Here is a 22,161-nt window from a genome sequence, read left to right as displayed (position 1 = left end):
ATCGCCTATTCAAGAAAATCTACCAAAACAAGTGTCTGTAGCATCTGAGCCTCATCCTGCCCCCTTTCCTTCCATCTCCCCATCTGCCCCATTCAGCTCCATGGAAACTCCACTCCCAGCAGGTTTGGCCAAGAAGGCAGGGCTTTCTCTCTCCTAAGTGCCCAATCAAGGCTTATCTAACCTGGAGAGAGAAGCTGCCAGCATTTCGCATACCCTTCAACTCTAATCTGAAGGGGCTAAATTCCTGCTGTGTGTAACCAAAAATTTGAAGGCTCCCTTTTCCCACGTAGCCCAACCCATACAATGCAGTACCCACTCCGAGTATGGCAGGCATAGAATAGTGGGGGCCTTGATTGCCATCACTCCAACTTTTTCTGAGGGCAGAGGTTCAAGTCAACAGAGACAGGTGGAAAAGACAAGAAATTGCTACTCCAGAGTAGTAGCACAAAGATTTTGACCAGAGGAGAGGTGATCTGTAAGAAAATTGTGCATTAAGTGTTCTCCAATTATTTGAAATAGAGGATGGAGAAGTTCAAGCCTAAGGCTCCTCTTAATTAATAGCACAAGCTAAGTCATATGCGAGAAAGCCCACCAGAGAAAACCAGGGAATGAGATAGCTAAGAATATCCCTCCTGGAATCATAATAAATTTTAAAAGCTGAGCACAAAAGTGATCTCTACCAAAATTTATTTTCTTCAAACTACTGAGAAAACCCAGGACATTGTTGACAAAAATAAAGGAAATAGCCAGTAATTAGTGGAACCTAATGGCTTAAAGACTACAATGAATATGACACAATATACATATGGACACAAACACCTTCAACAAAATGCTAAAAAACTGAATCTAGCACCATATAAACAGGATTATTCACTGTGACCAAGTAGAATTTATTCCAGGAATACAGGGTTGGCTCAACTTATGAAAATCAATGTTATTTATTAATAAAGGAAGAAATAAACCCACATAATTATCTCAAAGATATAAAAATAATAAAATGCAACATCCTCACATGATATAGAACAATCAAAAATCTAGTAATAGAAGGGAATTTCTTAACTTGATAAAAAGCATCTGTAAACGCACAGCTAGCACCATATTAATGGTAAAAATACTGCAAGCCCTTTTTAATCCCTTAAGGTCAGTAATAAGACAAGGATGTCAGTTCTCACTATTCTATTCCATATTGTGGTGGGTGTTCTGGCTGGCATAATTAGGCAAGGAAATCAATAAAAGAAATGAGATTAGAAAGGAAGAAATAAAACAATTTCTATTTGCAGATGAGATGGTCTTACATTAAAAAAAATCCTGAAGAATACACACACAATATTAGAGTTAATGAGGTCAGCAAATTTCCAAGGTAGAAGATCAACATACAAAAATCAATTATATTTCTGTATACCAGCAATAAAAAGTCCAAACTGGAAATTAATAAAGCATTTCCATTTATGTAGATAAAAAGAATAAAGTAATTAAGAATAAACTTAACAAGAGAACCACAATATTTGCATGCTACAAAATATTGTTAAAACATTTTTAAATCCTAAATAAATAGGTATTCTGTAGTCATGGATTGGAAGACTTAATATTAGGATGGCAATATTCAGCCTGGTTGGGGTGGCTCAGTGGATTGAGCACTGGCTTGTGAACCAAAAGGTCACTGGTTCAATTCCAGGTCAGAGCACATGCCTGGATTGTGGGCCAGGTCCCTGTTTGGGGCCACTAGAGAGGCAAATGATCATGATATCTTTTGCATATCGATGTTTCTCTCCCTCCCTTTTATCCCTCCTTCCCCCTCTTTCTCAAAATGAATAAATAAAATCTTAAAAAAAAATAAGGTGGCAATATTCTCCAAACATGTATACAGATTCAATAAAATCTCTATAAAAATTCTAACTGTCCTTTTTTGTCATAATTGGCTAGCCGATGCTAAAATACTCATGAAAATGCAATAAAACCACAATAGGCATAAACATACACACATCCAAATAAAAAAGATTGAGAAAGAAGAACAAAGTTGGGAGACTCACACTTCTGAATTTCACAATTTACTAAAAAGCTAATGTACAACAACCAAGAAAGGCTTAAGGATAGACATTTAGATCAGTAGCATAGAACTGTAAATCTAGAATAAACCCATAGAGCTATGGTTAATGGATATTCAATAAGAGTGTCAAGTTAATTCAAATGGGGAAAAAGTAGTCTTTTCAAATGGATACCTATGTGCAAAAATGAATCTACACCCCTACCTCAAACCATATATATATGAAACTTAACTCAAAATGGATTATGGACTTAAGTAAGAGATAGAACTATAAAACTTTAAAAGAAAAACATAGGTTAATACTTTGTAATTTTATTTTAGCAATGTACTTTAGATATGACACTCAAAGTACAAACAACCAAAGACAATATATTAGATTTTATCAATATTAAAAATATTTATGTCTCTTCCACTCAAGATGGAGGTGTAGATAAACACAAATCACCTCCTCACACAACCACAGCAAAAATTACAACTAGACTACAAAACAAATACTACCCAGAATCATCAGAAAATCAAGTTGTATGGAAATCTGACAATCAAGGAATTAAAGAAGTCACATTCATCCAGATGGGTAGGAAGGGCAGAGATGCAGAGATGTGCAGAGAGGTGTGGAAACCCAAAGAGTAGAATGGGCAGTCACACACCCACAGGTGGTAGATAAAAATCAAGAGGGATATCTCTGGAGCAAGGGATCCCAGCCCCACACCAGATAACCAAGCCTGGGGTTCCACTGTGAGGAAGAGAAGTCCCCATAACTTCCGGGTATAAAAACCAGTGGGGGTTGGGGCAGCAGAAAAAACTCTGGAATTCTTAGGACTCTCCTCTTAAAGGGTCCACAGTAGCCTTAGGACTTACACAGATGCACTCCCTCTGGACTTGAGCACCAGGGCAACAGCCGTAAGGGCACCAATGGCATATGGAGAGAAACTGAAGCATCTGGCATCAGGATGAGTGCCCAGGGAAAGCTTCTTTCAAACAAAACTCCAGAGGTCAGGCAATAGCATTGTTCCCTTTCTGAGCCCTCCCCAACACAAAGCCACAGAGCAATGACGCCATATATGAGACTCCATTAACCTGGTTCACAGGAGTTGCACTGCCCTGGCTATTACCCAAGTTTCTGCCCCATCCAACTTACAGATGTGTGGAGGTGACTTTCCTCATAAGTACCCCCCAGCTGCCACGGATGAGAGTAAACATGACTGAGACATGATGTGATCTGCTTGGGGAGGAGAGGTGGCCATTTTCCCAGAGGAAAAAGGCCCTGAGCAGTGGCCAGTTTTTCAGGGGAGGAAGGCGTTGAGCTCCCTCCTCTAGGGGCTTTTATTGGGTTGTAATACATAGGAATACAGGACGGCAAGGATCAAACAGTAGATAACAATTCAAAGAAATCTGAGGGCTTAGTCTGAGTCAGAGTCTGTCAGGAACAGAGTTTTAGGGTTTCCTGCTCGAACCTTTAACATATGAATGAAAGCACTCTTAGCAGAGCAGATTTCACAGGTTTATCAGGAAGTCTTTGTGATGCCAGATTTTTCCCCAGGACATGCTCTAGCAAGGCAACGAGCTGCACCCCTCCCCAACAGGTGTTCAGGCTTAAGGAGATTAGAGCCAGGAAGCACTTCTCCCAGAGAACATGGGGACTCAGGCTATCTCAAGGCCCGGGGGGCAGGGGCAAGAGTCCATTGCTCTTTGTTGCAGCTCACCTCCCCCAAGTCCTTCCATGAAGGCCTCCCAAGTGATGCAGTCTGGCTTAGGTTGCTCCCTGCTGTGAGGGGTCTTACCCATCATTGACTTCCAACCAAGCTTTGGGGGCAGGGAAAGGAAACCGAGGTAGCATTTGCTACCAGAGACAAGCTTTTTCTCCTGCAGCTCGAATTCCAGAGGTCTTTCCTCACCCTTAACCACAAGGGGTAGAGAGTTACAATTCCTAGAACCAGACAGAGCGGTCTACAACACAGATGCACTTTTTCTACGGTAGGTCAAACTACTAAGACAGGGAGTCAAAGCAATTCTACCTGATACATAGAAACAAACAGGAAGTTTACCAAAATAAGGAGACAAAGTAATATGGCCCAAATGAAAGAAGATAACGAAACTCCAGAAAAAGAACTAAACACAATGGAGATAAGCAATCTATCAGATGCAGAGTTCAAAACACTGGTTGTTGGGATGCTCAAGGAACTCACTGGTTACTTAAATAGCACACAAAAGACCCAAGCAGAAATGAAGTTTACACTAAGTGAAATAAAGAAACATCTACAGGGTACCAATAGTGGAGGGGAGGAAGCCAGGATTCAAATCAACCAATTGGAATATAAGGAAGAAATAAGCATTCAACCAGAACAGCAAAAAAAAGGATCTGAAAAAAAAATGAGGATAGTAAAAAGAGCTTCTGAGACATCTCCAAACTCATAAGTCTATATAAAGACTAACACTATAATAATAACAACATGAAATGGAAAAATAAACCAATTAAATACGGCGAAGGATCTGAACTAATTTTCAAAAACTATTGAAAATAGTTTCATCTATTTATTATTAGTAATTAATAAATAGATGAAAAGATTTTCAACATCATTTGTCACCATGAAAATGTGAATCTAAACCACAATAAGCTACCACTTCACACCCACTAAGATAGCTATGAATTAAAAAGACAGATAATAACAAGTGTTAGCAAAGTTGTGTAGATATTGGGACCCTTACACATTTCTGGTGGAGATGTAAAATATTTCCAGCTGCTTCAGCAAACAGTCTCCTCAAATGGTTAAACACAGATTTATCATATGAGTCTGAGAATAGATGTATTCTCAGAAGAAATGAAAAAATATGTCCACACAAAAACTTGTACACAAATGCTCATAGCAACTTTATTGATAATAGCAAAAAATTGAGACAACCCAAATGTCTATTCATTGATGAATGCATAAACAAAATTGTTGCACCCATAAAATGGAATATTATCTGTCAATAAAAAGAAATGAAGCACTGATAACATGGTACATGGATGAACCTTAAAAACATGCTAAATGAATGAAGCCAGTCACAATAGATCACATATTACATGATTTCATTTATATGTAATATCAAGGCAAATGTATGAGTGTAGAGATAGAAAGTAGAGTAGTGATTATGCAACCTAGGAGAGATTAGGGAATTGGGAGATGCTGGCTAATAGGAACCGGATTTCCTTCGGAGATAATTTTCTAAAGCTGGTTGCAGTGATGGTAGAACATGTCTGTGAATAGACTAAAGCCAATAATTTGTACACTTTTAATAAGTAGCTTATATAATAGGTAAAGTATATCCCAATGAAGCTATTAAAAAAGGAGAAGAGGAGTCTGGAAGCAGATTATATTTAAATCCCTCTATCTTCTACCTGTGAATTTAGGCCAAGTCTTCAAACTTTCTATAATTCTGTTTTTCATTTACAAAATGGAGCTAATATTATCTAACTCATAGAACTGTTATGAAGATTAAAGGAACTAATACATGAAAAGAACAAAGGACTTTTAACAGAGCTTAGCACATAGGAAGTGCTCTATATAGGTGTTAGTTCTTACTATGCAAGAGTGTTAAGGGAGAGCATTAGAAAAGCATCTCACTCACCCTGGGTAGGGAGGGCAGTGGGAGAAGCTTAAAGGTGACACAAATCCATTTTGAAAGATAAGCCAGAATTATGAAAGCATAGGTAGAAGAGAAGAAACATCCAACAATGTAAGGAGTATATGCAAAAATATGCAGATATCAAGAATTTAAAGTATCCTAAAAGCAAATTGAAGTTATCATCTGAAGTAAATGAAATTGAGATGCAGGAAATTACAGCAGCCATGTTTAAGGTGTTCTTTTTTAAGTCTCCTTTACAGACAATTCAGTTAGAAATGTGTCTGTGAAAATGAGGTTAGCATTACAGAATTTAGATAATATGCATCAACAAGTTAAAAATACCATTGTTATGATTTTGATCTAGCTTAAAGTTTAGATAAAATGGTTCTTTTTATTATTGAAATAGTGTAATCGGTAGACATAGCTCTGTATCATGTACATATTTTGTTGACTCTTCTGCTGATTGCACCCACTTTATGAGAGAAAAAACGGGGAAATGTGATTTTTACAATCAGACAGTTGAAGAAAACAGACCTGTGCAAACAATGTAATTTACAGCAAACTTGGAATATGTGTTCACTTCAGTGCTGACTGAATAAAATCATCATGAGAACTTATGCATGACAATGGTTTGACAATTCCTTACTCTCTCATCACACCAGATGAGAGAGTAAACTGTCATGCAGGCCTGTGAGATCATTACTGCACTGAGGTAACCTTGCATGACCCAAATTTCTTCCTTTTAAAAGCTGAAATTTGAATTCTTAGACTAAACAATGAATAAATATTTCAGAGATGTGTTTTATATTTCCTTCTGAAAAATAAATTTGCTACTTGACTCTAGAAGTTTAGGAAGATATTGACAGAGTTATTTGGACATTCAGAGATGTAGAAATAATAGGTCTACAATGACTTCCATAACTTCTGCATTATTCCAACCAGTTATATGAACTATATTATACTTTAATTTCAGAACATTATATCACTACATCTGAAAGACACCCAAATGTTAAGGTGACATTAAAGTTTTAAGATACCTTTTGCCAATGCAGTAGTTTTAGTACAGCTACAACACCACAAAATCAATCTTTTACATAGTTCCTCTTTAATGAACATGAATATAAATATAAAAATAAGAACTATGCCTTTGATATACACACACACAAATATATATATATATATAACTTTTATATATATATATATATATAACTATATATATATAACTTTTTTAGCATTCCAAAGGAAAGTATTAGTAAATTAATAAGTATTAAATATTATGGATAGTCATGGATGGTGTGGCTCAGTGGACAGAGTGCTGGCCTGCAAACCAAAGGGTCACTGGTTTGGTTCCCAGGCAGGCCACATGCCTAGGTTGCAGGCCAGGTCCCCAGTAGGGGGTGTGTGAGGGCAACTACAAATTGATGTTTCTCTCCATCTTTTTCTTCCTCCTTCCCCCTCTCTCTAAAAATAAGTAAATAAAAAATCATTAAAAAAGAAATCGTATAATGTTTACAAAAAACTTACAAATAATGTCACCAGCATACTTGCTAGTAAATCCTAATTTTAGTATTTTAATGCCCCCAATATTCATGGGGCCCTCAAGAATATTATTTGCATTTTGTGATGTGATTGAATCCCAAAGCTGGTTAAATATCTTCCCTCAAGATACATCTGTGATAAAAAATAAGTATTGTATCTTTGTTTGTCTGACTCCTTGCTGGCCAGAGGGAATAACAAAGACTAAGCTAAATTTCTGCTATAAATAACTAGAAAACCAAGCAAAATATGGGAGTACAAAACCTTTCAGATATGGGTCAACAGGTAAAAAAGGACTTTCATTTTTAAGAGGTTAGAGACAACTATATGATCTCAACAACCACTCCAGATTTCTGGCTGCTGACAATTTCCATACTGAAAGCCCAGGGATAAAGATCCAAAACAGCGGTTGTCAACCTTACTGAGCTGAGAATTGAGAGATCAAAGTTTGTGAAGGCTGAGATAGTTTGCATTCTTGGTTCATGTTCTGGAACAGAGGAAACTATCCAGGAGAATACTTAACAGAAATTTGCAAAGGAGTCTTGGTCATGCATATAAACAGGGAAACCCTGCAAAGCTGAGCAAAGAATGACAGGAAGCAGATCAATTCCCAGAGCTCACATATGATGTAAAGAGAAAGATTTCATTTGGGGGGAATCTTACTGTACCAAGAATTTAAATGGATATAAGAAAATTTTATATATATATATATATATATATATATCATGTAGTAGTGATTAAGAGATATTTAGGTAAAGAAACGTGCTATTTCAGTGTTTTAAATGTTACTCTGACCTCTCAAAAGGTCCAGCTTTTCATTAGGAAGATGCATATTCATCTACCACTTCTGACCACCAAGAGTATGTTGATATTGTTGCTGTTTTATAGCTGACCTAAATTAGGATTGGGTGAACAGATGCAAAAAAAAAAAGTCCCAGAAGTTGCCCCCCAAAACTCCTCATCAGTAGAGAAAAACAATGTTTGAATTAAAATGTAATGATTAGATTTAATTTTACAAAGGAATAAAATAAATAAATTCTGAGAAAGCTTTGTATGCTTCCCCAGTCTCGCTACAAGAGGCACAGAGTCAGCTGGCAGCCTTACTAAGGAGGATGCTGGGCCTCAAGTGGGATTTGGATTCTTGCAAAGGCACAGTAACAGGTTTTGACCAATAGGGCACAGTTTATCAAATCACCATCCATGCATTCAATGGGACTCTAGGGTAGCCTGAAATGAGAAAAGATACCTCCCAAAACCACCCAATGTGAAAATGGTTTACTCATCTGTCAGCTTCAAGAACATGAACAGCTCTTAAAATTCAGCTCCCTCTGGGGAGGTTGAAAGCAGTCAAGGAGAGAACCACCATACTGTATGGAGTTCCCTGAAATGGAAAAGTTGGTCAAGAAAAGGAAGGTGAATGCATACTCTTTCAGGATATATAGTCCTTGGGCTTTTAAATGATCAGTGGAAATACAAAGAGGTTGTGGTTTTAAGGTATCATTTCATGGCAACTCCAGTTTGTTTAACCTGGAAACAAAAAAGCCATCATGCTGGAAACTGAGTTTGTTATTGCTGTATGTTCAAAATCTTTTACCGAGGAACTTCAGGTTTTCCAGATGAAGAAAGTTAGCATGAAGAAATGGACTTTACATTTTTGTTTTTTTTTTCTTTTTGGTAGATTTGAAGGATTGTCTGTTTGTTCTTCTTTTTACTTTTAACCATTGCTAGTGGCATGATTTTTGAAATGGGAAAATGAAATGTTCAGACTAATTTTTTTCCATTGATTTTTCTGGAGGGTAATGTACTCTGCAGTTCAATTAAAAATAACAAGCTGCTATGTTAGTCTAAGCCAAATGTAAGTTCCAAGACCATGGTCAATAAAGCACTTAAAAAAATGAAGTATTAAGGCTGAATGGTCAGAAGTCTACTGGGGAATAAAGAAGCAATGGATTAGCATTTGGAAGCAAGGTCTTTTATTTTATTTTTTTAAATCAAGAATAATAAAAAAGTGACCACTCCACAAGAACACAGAATTTGAAAAATATCTCCTCTTGTTTTGAGTCCTTTCAACATTTTAAGAATGACCTTCGGTCATCAGCCCCAAGAACTAAGGTGCATTTTGATGGAATGGAGTGTTACATTTGGGAACACTCCTAGACCATCTGCTGAGGAATGTAAGAATAAATAAGAATAATGCTTGGTTTTTGTCACTCCCAAGTGACATTTGCTCCACCTAAGGATCTCATAAGGGTGAGTGTTAGGGCCGTTTTTAAGTGAAGTATCCAGTGTCTTGTGCAATAAAGCAGAGCAATGGGGAGAAAAGTTTCATATATCTTTACATTTTCTAGTAAATTGTGGGAACCTTCCTCTAATTTCTTAATATATGTGCCTATAATTAATTTAATACTGTAATCTATAGCCACTGTACTGATGAGGCTGGCACAGAAGACATTTTATGTACCTCATTGTTAATTTTAGTAATACTTCTAGTAATATTTATATTCTTATTAATTTTTGAAACAGAATATATTTTGCAGCTTTAAGTTCAGACTTCTCTACAATCTGTAAATCCCTACAAATTTGCGTTTTTTTGCTTTTAAATATTAGCACCTTTCTGCTTTCTACTCTTATGTTTCTGCCCTCTATCTTGATCTTTTCTTTTTAAGTTTCCCTCTGTGCTTTGTAATAAATTCAAAAGGAAAATATATATCTTTCAGAAAGCATTCAGCTCACTAGAAATAGAAAACCTGTCACCTCATTCTCAAAACCTTACGTGAGGCAAGTCAGTAGCAGAAACAGTGAGTGCAATTTCTACAAAGGGTATAAAGTGGGGTTAGTGAAATTATTGTGTGCCTTGTTTTCTCCAAACCTCCTTTTAGGAAAGAGAGTACTTTGTTCAGGAAAAAGCCTTGATACTCTTGGGAGAGAATTTTTCCTCTACCTTCTTAGGTTTGATTGATTGAAGGCCTATGAATTAACTGGCAATATAGATTAACAGGAGAAAATCAGATTTTATTTACATGTGCACAGAGAATTCTCTCAGTAATGAGTAACTTGCTGAATACCCAGAGGTAAAGGTTTGTATACCAACTTACAAAAGTAGTGGTGGGGAGGTAATTTTGGTGTCCATAAGAAAGTATAGAAGGGTCCCTTTTGGGCTTTATTCTCTGTGTGTATGTTTGTTTGTTTTTGTTTGTGATAATGAGAATAAGAAGCCTGTCTTCTTGGAATTTGCAGAAGACTCCCTTGGGGGTCGGATTGATGGCAGCTGTATCTTCAGGCAGCTCCACTTCAGCCAACTGACAGAGAGGTTCAGATAAGATTTCAAACGTTTTCACTTTAAAATAATGTTACACCAAAGCTACAATCCCATTAATATGTTGGCTAATGTTGAGGTGTGACTTAGCCAAAGAAGAAGTATAAGTAGAGCTACTTTATTTTTAATTTAAATATTTATTGCTTATGCTAGTAGAGTCATCCCAATTTTTCTCCCTTTACTCTCCTCAACCCAGCCCACCCCCCAACTCCCATAGTCAATCCCCACCCTATTGTCCATGCCCGCGGGTCATTCATATAATATATATCCTTTGATTAATCCCTTCACCTTCTTTTTAGAAGTCAATGGAGAAAGATTGATTTTGATATTGCTATATATTAAGTTTTTTATCTTTTCTACCATGTAGTTAGTTTCTGTACCTCCTCTGCAATGTCCCAAACACACACACACAAACCCAAATGCTGACGAAGACAGCCTACATGGATGGTTGGCATCAGACAACACTGAATTCAAATTTCTTACCATCTTGTAAGATCAGGCACATTATTTCTTTCATCCCTGAATTTCTGTAGTCTCACTTGTAAGATGGCAATAATAATACCAGAATATTCCTTGGAACCAAATAAGGTGACGAATGTAAAGTGATAAGGATGATGATAGACTTAAGATTTTTTTTTGGTTATTTTCATTTTTTTTCCTTCCTTAGCCTGAAAATATGTTGTAGGTAAAAAGCACTCTTTGACCGTGAATCTTCTTTACACTATTTTTTTCTCATGCAAGTGTCTCAGTTTTGAATTCTGTCCCCTCTTCCTTATTGATTTCTTGTCCTCAAATCATTGGCTTGAATTGGCTTCTGTTTGGATTTTTCCGAAGAAACTCCTTTTGAAAAGTTCTTCATGATGTCCTACTTGACAAATGAAATGGATACTTCAGGAAGTCTCTCTCTGGACCTATCATGTGCACTGGAATCCACCAGCAACTTACTCCTCTATTCTTTCTGCCACCCTCACTGGATCCACTCCACTGAGAATTTACTTTCTCCAAAATTATAAATCTTCTGTCAGGCTTCATACTTATTTGTCTAACAAATGTTGAAAAAAATAACACATATTTAACAGCAAAAAACTTAGAAAATGTGGAAAATGAATGTTAACAACAAAATCATTCATAATTTCTCAAACAACAACTTACTAAGATTTTAGTGTCTGTCACATACCAGCTAAACAAAACTGTTACCTTACCTAAAAAAATAGAGATAATTATGGCTCTAAACTCATGTAGGCATTAATATACAAATAGCATTGGAGAGTGTCCAACACAGTAAGTTCTATATAAATGTGTGCTGCTACTATTATTGTTATTATTATTTTTGGAATTGGGAACATGCACACTGCTATGGACTAAATATTTGTGTTCCCTCAAAATTTATCTGTTGAGACCTAATCCCCAGTGTGATGGTTATTGGAGGTGGGAACTCTGAGAGTAAGTAGTTCTTGAGGATGGATCCCTCATGAATGAGAGGTGTGCCTTCATAAGAAAAGACTCAAGAAAGATGATCATATAGCATCCTTAACTGACTAGTATGCACACATACTCATGAAAAGTTTTATATATTTTCTTCCTGTTTAGCCATATACACATAAATATTTTTTCACAAAACAGATGTGATTAATATATTTTCCCACTTAGTTAATGAATTCTCTTTATAGTTACCTCAAACTTCCATTAGTTTAGTCGAGGTAGTATATAATTCCCAGCATGATAAACAAAACAACACTTTTCCAATTTACTGAAATGTGACAGAATGCAAATGAAAGTAATGTTTTTATAGCAATATTTGTAATATCTCTATAGGACAAAGGAAAATGAACAAATCCCAAACTTTAAAATGTCATTCATTGTTTTCAAAACTACTGGTAGCCCAATTTTAGCCGAAGATGATAATCAGGGCATTGAAACACCGAGGGTGACAACTGAATGTGCTCTTATAGACACGTACACGTGCTCATTTCTGATTACTTCCTTAGAGGTGAAATTACCAGAAGAAAAACAAATAGAAATCTGAAGGTTTTTGCTTTCCTACTGTGAACTTTGTGTTCTTGAAAAGTTGTACTAACTTTAACTCACCCAAGTGGTACATAAGGAAACCTACTTCTTTACACGCTTGCAGATAAACCTTAACATTCATTTTGATCCTTGCCAATCTGATGAGCAATAAATAAAATAACTCGTCTTATTTCAATGTGTACTTCCCAAAGGTGTAGTAAGAGAACAAAAATAAATAATTCTCCTTCATCATTTGTTTCTACCTTTAAAAAATATTGAGAATTCAATGACATTATGAAATCCATTTTACTAACAAGTCCTAACCAGCTCACTTCTGGTTTATTATAAAGGACTTCTAATTGGTTTCCTAGTTTCTGCCCTTGCCCCTTCCAGTCTGTTGTCAAGAGTAGCTCTCAATGGTGTAGTAAACTATGAAATATATCAGATCATGTTTCCCATCTGCTCAGAGCCCAGAAGGTTGTCCACCTCAGTTGAAGTAACAGGTAAAGCCTTCACAGGGGCTGAAAGGCCCTGTTTAGCTCCACCTGACATACACCCTTCACCTCTCAGACCCAAGCTCCCTCAGTTTCTGTCATACATGTCCCTTCTGTCTCTTACCCATGTCAGAAAAGCTCCTGCCTGACACCTTGCCCTTGCTTATTTTATGTATTGTCTGTCACTCCCATTAGAATGTAGGTCCAGAAAAATAGAGATGTCTGTTTATTATTTGCTTTGTGCACTATCATATTCTTAGTGTGTGCCTGACATTGACACTCTTTTTAATGTATTCTGATATATATGTATATATAAAATTAGCTTTGGTTTATACTTATTAAACATTTTTATATTCTAACAGAGAATAAGTCTTATATAAAGCCAACATTGATATTTATACTGTTCTTGAGAGTACTGTTACAGGAATATGACTGTATCAACTAAAGAGTTTGTAAATATCATCAGCATTCTGAAGTCAAACGTTGCCATGTTCTTCAGTTAAATAGTTTGTAGACATCTGACATTTGGTATAGCCAATCAATCCTTAGAGCTGTCATATGCTCTATCTTAAAACATATTCTTGATAGGTTTGCTTGAGATACCTTCCCTTACAAAGTACTCTGTGTCTACAATACTTATGGAATAAAAGTGACTCTTACATGTGGCCACACACTTGTAAGATTCACTTAGGTGTTTAATTTAGCAAAATAATGAGAACTTGGACCAAACAAACAAATAAAAAATATTATCCAGCACTCACATTCAGAAAGCAAACTGGTTTCAGAAAAAACAGAGAGTCTGGTATTTCTAAGTTTATATATGGTAGTCATGTGGTCCGTAAAAGCTTAGCCTCCTAAAATGTGTTTTCAAATGCATGCCAGGAAAAAGCAATAAATGAAAAGTCATGCACGAAGGACTGTTGTGATTGCCTGTTGTCCTTGATAACCTTGCATTCCCAGGTACAGCACCCTCTGTTTCTTTCAGATTGTTATGATAACAAACTTAACATATTTTTGTGTGTTTTGCCACTCTCCATTTTAGCCTCTATGATACTAAAATGCGGCCATTTCATACTTTGAAAACAATGTATATAATCAAACATATTATGTGTAAAATTAATTGTTTTGCATGTGAATAGCAAAAACTTTATATTTAATATGAAGTATTTTATTTATTTAAATAATTGCTTACAAAATAGAAATCAGAAATAATATGTAAGGCATAATTTCTTTTAGGAAGTTAGATTATTTTTTATTTGCTCCTGTCATTTACAATTTGAATCTCATTGTTCAAAAACATTGCATTTAAAGAAATAAATTTAGTGCAATGTTTTCTAAATATTTGTTTCTCCTTGAAATCCTTCTGCAAAGCTCTTTAAAAAATTTTTTTCATTGCATATTCTTGTGGTTTGCTTGTCTTCTTGCCATTTATAACCCTGATGTCCTTTACAATATCTGGGTTCATTGTTCCCCTCCAGATGTTCCTCATGTTTGTTTTTCTATCCTGGTGCTTGATATCTTTTTAATAACAAATTCTATACTTTTCACTTTTGTAACTTATAGAAAATTCTAATATTCATATCTAGTCTGTTAAAGGTAATTCTTTTCAAAGAATGGTGATCATTAATTCTGCATATAGTAAAATAGAATGTGTATTCCTCAAGCAAAATATAGGCTCCTATGTGCATAAAGACAACTCTTGTTTGCTTCAATCAGATACATTTTTATGGGGGAAAATTTTACACAGGCTATTAAGAAATATTCTCATTCTCTTTTAATGTCTTTGAGTTGCCCATGTGAGCAGAATTATAAAGAATTTCCAGTGACTTATTCTTAGAGTTAGCTATCTGGCATTCTGTGAAGCCTTGCATATTAAAACCTCTTAACAGCTCTCAGTAAAGGCTTGGCAGTAGAGCTTGTCTCCTGTACCTATCAAAAGCTTCTGATTTTTTTCAAGCTCCATCACTAGCAAGAAATATTGCATAGTTATTAAAATATGGGAATTAACTACAAAATCTGCAAGTTGCAAACAGTGTTGTAAATCAACTAAGCAATTATCATGGGATTTTTTTTTTGAATGACTGAGTATCAATTCAGAATTATGAAGTTATTATCTAATAACCCAACAAGTGATGTGAATAAAACCTTGATATTATGAAAATTGTCAACCACTGCAACACTCTTTTCTATAAGCACGTCTATGGATCCCCAGGCTAATGTGCATAGATTGATAAACTACAAACATCCTGTGAAAGCTTCATTTATTCTAGTTGCTGAGAATTGTGTTTAGAGAATTTGTCATCCAAATGATCAGCAAATCGAAATCTGCTATTTGTTTTCATTTAATAGGCAGACAGGTTTTCACCAGCTTAGACTCAGTCCTAGTAATACTTTTTGAAACTAACTGCTAAAATGAATTTTAAAGGCAGCATTTTATTATTTCTTTTTCCCCCTCTCTGTCTCTATAGTAGACATCTCAAAGCAATCTACATACACTTTGAAAATATGTGTTACAATAGGCACAGGCCACAGCCTCCCAACAACTGTGCTGTTGCAAAGGACCTCTAGTACTCCATTCTGCACAATTTGTTCTGTACTCTGCTCTCAGGATTATGTTCTGATTATGCTATGACACTTTCATAAAGCTCCAGTTTCCTACCAAATAAGAGAGAAACCTTCATATGGCCTTAATGTCCTCCATTAGCTGGTCCAATATAACCTAGTTTTTCTTTACTTTTGTTTGTATTGCAATATGATACCCAATGGGGGGTATGCTTAAACTGTTTTTCTAAATATATTTTATTGATTATACCATTACAGTTGTTCTATTCCCCCCCTTCATTCCCCTCCACCCGCACACTCCCTCCCCCACCATTCTCCCCCCCTTAGTTTATAACCACGTGTCTCAAGTTCTTTAGATTCTATATTTCCCCCACTATTCTCGCGCTCCCTCCTATCTATTTTCTACCTACCATCTATGCTATTTTCTGTGCCTTCTCCCCCCTTCTCCTCCTCCCACCCCCCTGTTTCTAGCCCTCCATGTGTTCTTCATTTCTGTGGTTCCACTCCTGATCTAGCTGTCCTCTTGGTTTGCTTTTGTTTTAGGTGTGGTTGTTAATAGCTGTGTGTTTGCTGTCCTTTCACTGTTCATATTTTTCATCTTCTTTTTCTTATATAAGTCCCTTTAGCATTTCATATAATAAGGGCTTGGTGATGATGAACTCCTTGAACTTGACCTTATCTGAGAAGCACTTTATCTGTCCTTCCATTCTAAATGAAAGTTTTGCTGGATAAAGCAATCTTGGCTGTAGGTCTTTGGATTTCATGACTTGGAATACTTCTTTCCAGCCCCTTCTTGCCTGTAAGGTCTCTTTTGAGAAATCCGCTGACAGTCTGATGGGTACTCCTTTGTAGGTGACTGTCCCCTTATCCCTTGATGCTTCTAGGATTCTCTCCTTCATTTTGGTCTTGGCTAATGTAATTATGATGTGCCTTGGTGTGTTCCTTCTTGGGTCCAACTTCTTTGGCACTCTCTGAGCTTCCTGGATTTCCTGGAAGTCTATTTCCTTTGCCAGACTGGGGAAGTTCTCCTTTATTATTTGTTCAAATATGTTTTCCACTCGTGGCTGTTTCTTTCCCCCTTCTGGTATCCCTATAATTTGGATGTTGGAACGTTTAAAGATGTCCTGGAGGTTCCTAAGCCTCTCCTCATTTTTTTGAATTCTCATTTCTTCATTTCTTTCTGGTTGGATGTTTTGTTCTTCCTTCTGGTCCATTCCATTGATTTGAGTCCCAGTTTCCTTTCCATCACTATTGGTTTCCTGTGCATCTCCCTTCATTTCAATTAGTTTAGCCTTCATATGTTCCTCTAATTTGTGACTATGTTCCTCTAATTTGTGACTGTACTCTACCAGTTCTGTGAGCATCCTGATAAATAGTGTCTTGAATTGTGCTTCTGAGAGGCTGGCAATTTGTCCGTCGCTTAGAGTTATTGGCTCTGGGACTTTGAGTTCTTCTTGCGCCATCTTTTGGACTGTTCATGCCTGTTCCTTAGCAGGATCGGAGCCCTAGGTGTTCACTAGAGCAGGGCAACTCAGTCGCTGGGTTGTGACGCTGTATGTGGGGGTGGGGTCAAAGAGGGACAATGGCTTCCCTCTGCCGCCTGCTGCTGTGTCCCCTACCGTCACCGCAGCCACCACTGTCACCAGGCCCATGCGTTTCGTTCCACTGCATGCAAGTGTGCCACCGCCGTCAGCCCTCCACCACTGGGTTCGCCCCCTGGGGTCTGCGTGGTCCGTCTCACTGTGCGCAAATGTGCGACCGCGGTCAGTCTGCCCCACACCCCGACTGGTTCTGGGCTGCCTGCGCTCCTAGGTCGGGGGATCTGTCCTGCCCAACCCATCTCCGCTGCTGGCTCCGCCTCTCTTACCGTCCCCGTTGAACCGTTCGTAGTTGTCGGACGGTCGGACGGTCCGTATAGTTCCGTTTTCTGGTCTTTGGGTGTGTCCTAGTTCTCCAGACCTTTGTTGTGTTCAAACTTGGTTGTGGGATAATCCACAGTGTTTCCACCTATGCCTCCATCTTGGCGGAAGTTTGCTTAAACTGTTTATCAATGAATAATAAAGTAACATTCACATAACCACTGCCCGAATGAAAAGTAGAATATTGTCATTACCACAGGAAGCATCTTTCTCTTTATATCTCTTTCTCTTTATATCATGTTTCTCTTTATATCCTTAATTATCAGACTGTCTCTTATTCTTCTTCTCATCCCTTTATTCTTTTGGGGGGAGATTTTCTATTTGTTTATTCCTTTATATCCTGGGTATGAATTCTGGCCTATAACAGGTCAGTAATTCATTCTCTAGCTGTTTTTAATCTGTTGAGAAACTCAGTCATTAAGTTCTGAACTTTCATCGTTGCCTATTCTAATTCTTAAATCTGTTTAATTCTTTTTAAATTCTGCAGTGACAATTTCTGAAATTTCCAATTGCCTGCCAGTTAAAAAATTACCCTTTAAATATAGTAAACTTAATGTTTATATATGTATCTGAAAATTTTAGTGTCTGAATTCTCAAAAATCTGTTTCTGCTGGATATTATTTCTGTTTGTTATCTATATGAAACATAATTTCCTTTTACATGATATCTTTGGTTTTGAACATTGTTCAAACAATTATTTGAAGGAATAATGTATGATCTAAGATGAAGATACTTTCTTCTAGAAAGGACTGTATTTTTGTTTGTTTTTCTGTCAAACCTCCGGAATCTCCCTTACATCACCTTAAATTGAATTGAGAGAAATTTTGTTACCCTAGATTTCAATTCATAGGTGGAAAAATTTGAGATCCCAAGAAATAAATTTGAAGTAAGGTAATTAAGATGCATTCCTCTTCTGTAACTTAATCATGTGAACTTGAGTGTGCACTTTTGTTTATAATTTTTCTTATTTGTTAAAATAATTCAAAGCTGGTAACCCTGAAGTGGTGATGTTCTTTTTCTTTCAGCATCCATTTTATTTGTCTGGTGTTTTGTTTATACCAGTTATGGTGCACATTGCTTTTGTTTTGCTTTGTTTTGATCTCTTTGTTTTAGTACATAAATTTTTTAAATATTAGGTTGTAATTCTTTTGAAAGCACCAGCACTCATGACTTTTTACCCTATCTCTCATGATATTGAGTGTAGTAACTGAGAGCAGCTGCTCAATGAATGTTAAATTGATAAGTAAATGAGTAATCAATTTTGGAAGTACGTGCATGGATAAAAATGATTAAACCAAGCTCAGTATTGTTGCCATAGAAAAGGATCAAATGCCTTTTCTATAAGTTCCAGAGCATCAATTTAACTTTTTTTATGTTTACCTATTCAGTATACTGGCTGATTGTTCTCAAAAACCACAACTGGTTTGAGGTAGGAATTATGACTAGTTCTCCAAATCAGTAATAAAGCTTAAAAACAAAGCTTAAAGACATTAAGCTAGAGAAAAAGTTATAGGATGTTATAAAGGTTTTTTTAGGGCACAAAATTTTAAAGAACGCTTATCAATAAATCATTAAACTTATTAAATTAACTCTTAGTATAACCTTTTCTATTATGTACTTTTAGTCGATTCTAGCTAGTGTTGGGAAGACCTCTGAAAGGGATCTATATGCCTAGGAATTTACCTGTAAGTTAGAATTAAAAACAATTTCTAGAGGAAATTTAGCATTAAAATTTAACAAAATTTAGCATGATAAACAATTTGCCTGAAGAGATAAAAAACAAAAAAAGAATCACTAATACTTTATATTAAAGCATACATGGGGATGTTATTTTTGCAGTGTAGATAATTTAGCTCTGCAGTACAGTTAATTGATATTCTTAATTGTGTGTCAACTTAAAGAGTATTATTAAACTTCCTCATGATTAAATTGCTTAAGAGATTTAAAAACTTAAGAGATGTGTTAGATTTTAAATGCTGTGGATAAATATGGAACACATACGGTCCAAAAATTTTTAGAGGTAACATTCAATTAAAATCTTTCATGATCCATTTTCCTTTGGTTTATTAATGAATAGATGTTCAAAGTCTAGAAATGAATGAGAAGTATATAAGTACATGCTCCCTATTTGCAGCATCTACAATATAATGTGAACAGTCAGGGCCCAGTAATTCTAGAATTTTCTGATTGGGTTTATATGCTCTCTGACTCTGATCTCTCTCTTGGCATTTCTTTAATCTATTCTGATTCTATGACCTCAAGACCTACTTTAGAGCATTTGTGCAAAACATAATGATTGGCTAGGCCTATACTTTGTCCAAAGAACCAAATAAACAGTAGCAAATTTTGCCAATTACCTGGAAGTTTATTATGTGCTTTAAAATATATAAAATATTTGGATTCATAAAGTTATTTTGAATGATTCCAAATATGACACATAATATTAAAGGATTGATTACATTTTTACTTTTTATTCATTTGATATAAATTAAATAGATTAAAAATCAGTATTACAAAAAAATGTTAATTTATTCTCAATACCTCATATCTATTGATCTATCTTTGTTCATTAGCATCAAATACTACTAAAATATGAAAAGGTCTCAGGAGCTTAACAACAACAACAAAAGACTGAAAATTTTTTCTTATGTTCTAGAACCCTAGATAGTCAGTCAGGGTCTGGTACAGCATTTCAGTTGTCAAGGATGTACCCTTCTCTCTTGTTTCTCTATTGTGAGCAGTCTGAGATGGCTACCAGAGCTCCAGCCATGCATTATGTGCTCGTTCCCACTGAAAAATATAAAAGACACAAGAAAAGTTTCACAAAGCACCTTCTTGCATCAAACTGGCCAGAATTACTCACATGTACTTTCATCTTGTTTAGAAGGAGACTATGGACATTTATTCTCAGTAGTACTAACATTCTTAAAAATTATAATTAGTGAAGAAAAGGAGGACAGCTACTGGGGGAAAAATAGCAGTCACTTTATCTAACTATTCACCTACTGATTTATTTCACACAAAGATAAGATATAAACGGTTAAGACTAATTTTTTTAAAGAGAAAATATCAAACATAGTTTAGAAAAGCAAAATTTTTAAAACATCACAAATATCACAATATCATTATCATTGTAGATGCACATAAACATTAGAACAGATCTTCTGGATATCCAAAGTGAAAATGGAAACTGAAATAATTAGTTACATTATTTTTGCTATTTAAAAAAGACATTACTAAAGTAAAATGAAGCTCTCTTGGCGTTGAACAATCCAAAAATTTATTTCGTGGGAAGTTTTAAGAAAAAACTGAATGCTATGGTGGACAATATTCCTGTAATAGATGCAGTGATTTTATGAAGCATTTACTTAGTGTTTGAGTGAAAGCCAAAAGCCAAGTATTATTTTACAACCCAATGAAAGCTATGTAATTAGTTGCTAAAGAAAAATGATCCAAAGATAAAAACTGAGTATTTTGGCTTAGACTCAGGATAGATTTTCACCTGTCCAGAAGGTTGGGTGGACCGTACATACTATGGGTGGTTATCTACAAATATTATTGTTCCTGAAAGATTTTGAACAAGTTTAGTAAGTTAAAGAATAAATTATCTAATTTTCAGTAGTCTGCCAGCGTGTTTCAAACTGCTGAATTCTCTTAACACTAGTTTTTCTAAAAAGTGAGAGGGGCTTACTAAAAAAATACAAAAAGATAAAAAAGATGGAACAGAAACAAATTTGCTGAATTTATAAATTACACGATTACCAAAAATATAGGTAAATTTTTCATAGCAATAGTAAAGAAGCTATTTTTTTTGCAGTGAAGCATGTGTTTATACCCAAATTTCAAACCTACTGAGGAAATAACTCCCAGGAAATGTGATGTTATACATTTTAGGTAAATTATTTGTTCTCAAAATTTTTTGATCATTTCAGAAATTTTTATGTAGATTGTATCTGTTAAATATTATTTCACATATTTCTGAAATATATAGATAATATATGCCCAAGAATAGATAAAATAAATGTATGGGTTCTTTAATATAATTTTATTATTGATAAATATTAGATTAACCTGTGATGGTAAGGGAGATGAATCATGGCCCCTGAAGTTTTGCTGTCACTTTTATCTCATTTTGAGCTGGTGATGTAGTCACGCCCTGTGTAATAATGTTTCACTCAACAATGCACCACCTATACAACAGTGCTCCCATAAAATTATTATAAGCCAAAAATCTTTATTGTCTGGTGACTGTTGAAAATATCCTAATACAACCCATGACTCATGTGTTTGTGGTGATGCTGGCGTAAACAAGCCTACTGTGTTGACGGTTATATAAAAGTATAGCACATACAATTATGCACAGTGCATAATACTTGATAGTGATAATAAACTGTTACTGGTTTATGCACTCACTGCAGTATATGGTTTATTATTATTTTACAGTGCATTCAAACCGTATGGTACAGTATACTTGCAGCAGCCTCATACATCTTATATTTACCAAGTATATTGATTACATCATATTTTCTTATGCTTCATTTGATTTTGTGTCATTTTGTTTGGTAACATGCTGTGCAGGCTTGCAGTCTAGGAGCAGTAGGCTATCCCATAGAGCCTCGGTGTGTAACAGACTATACCATCTAGGTTTCTGTAAGTGAGCTCTATGATGTTTGAACA

General features: G+C 35.7%; 1 protein-coding gene across 1 annotated transcript in view; it reads left to right on the top strand.

Annotated features, from left to right (window-relative positions):
• The window catches only part of GRID2 (glutamate ionotropic receptor delta type subunit 2), a 1,449,169-nt gene that overhangs the window by 1,079,745 nt on the left and 347,263 nt on the right, over nt 1-22,161 (top strand). The window lies entirely within an intron of this gene.

The sequence above is a fragment of the Sturnira hondurensis genome, unplaced genomic scaffold (assembly GCF_014824575.4).
Source record: "Sturnira hondurensis isolate 20B ecotype Veracruz unplaced genomic scaffold, ASM1482457v3 Scaffold0004998, whole genome shotgun sequence".
Lineage (NCBI taxonomy): Eukaryota > Metazoa > Chordata > Mammalia > Chiroptera > Phyllostomidae > Sturnira > Sturnira hondurensis.
Note: the sequence above shows the minus strand (reverse complement) of the source record. Positions and strands in the feature narration are given on the sequence as shown.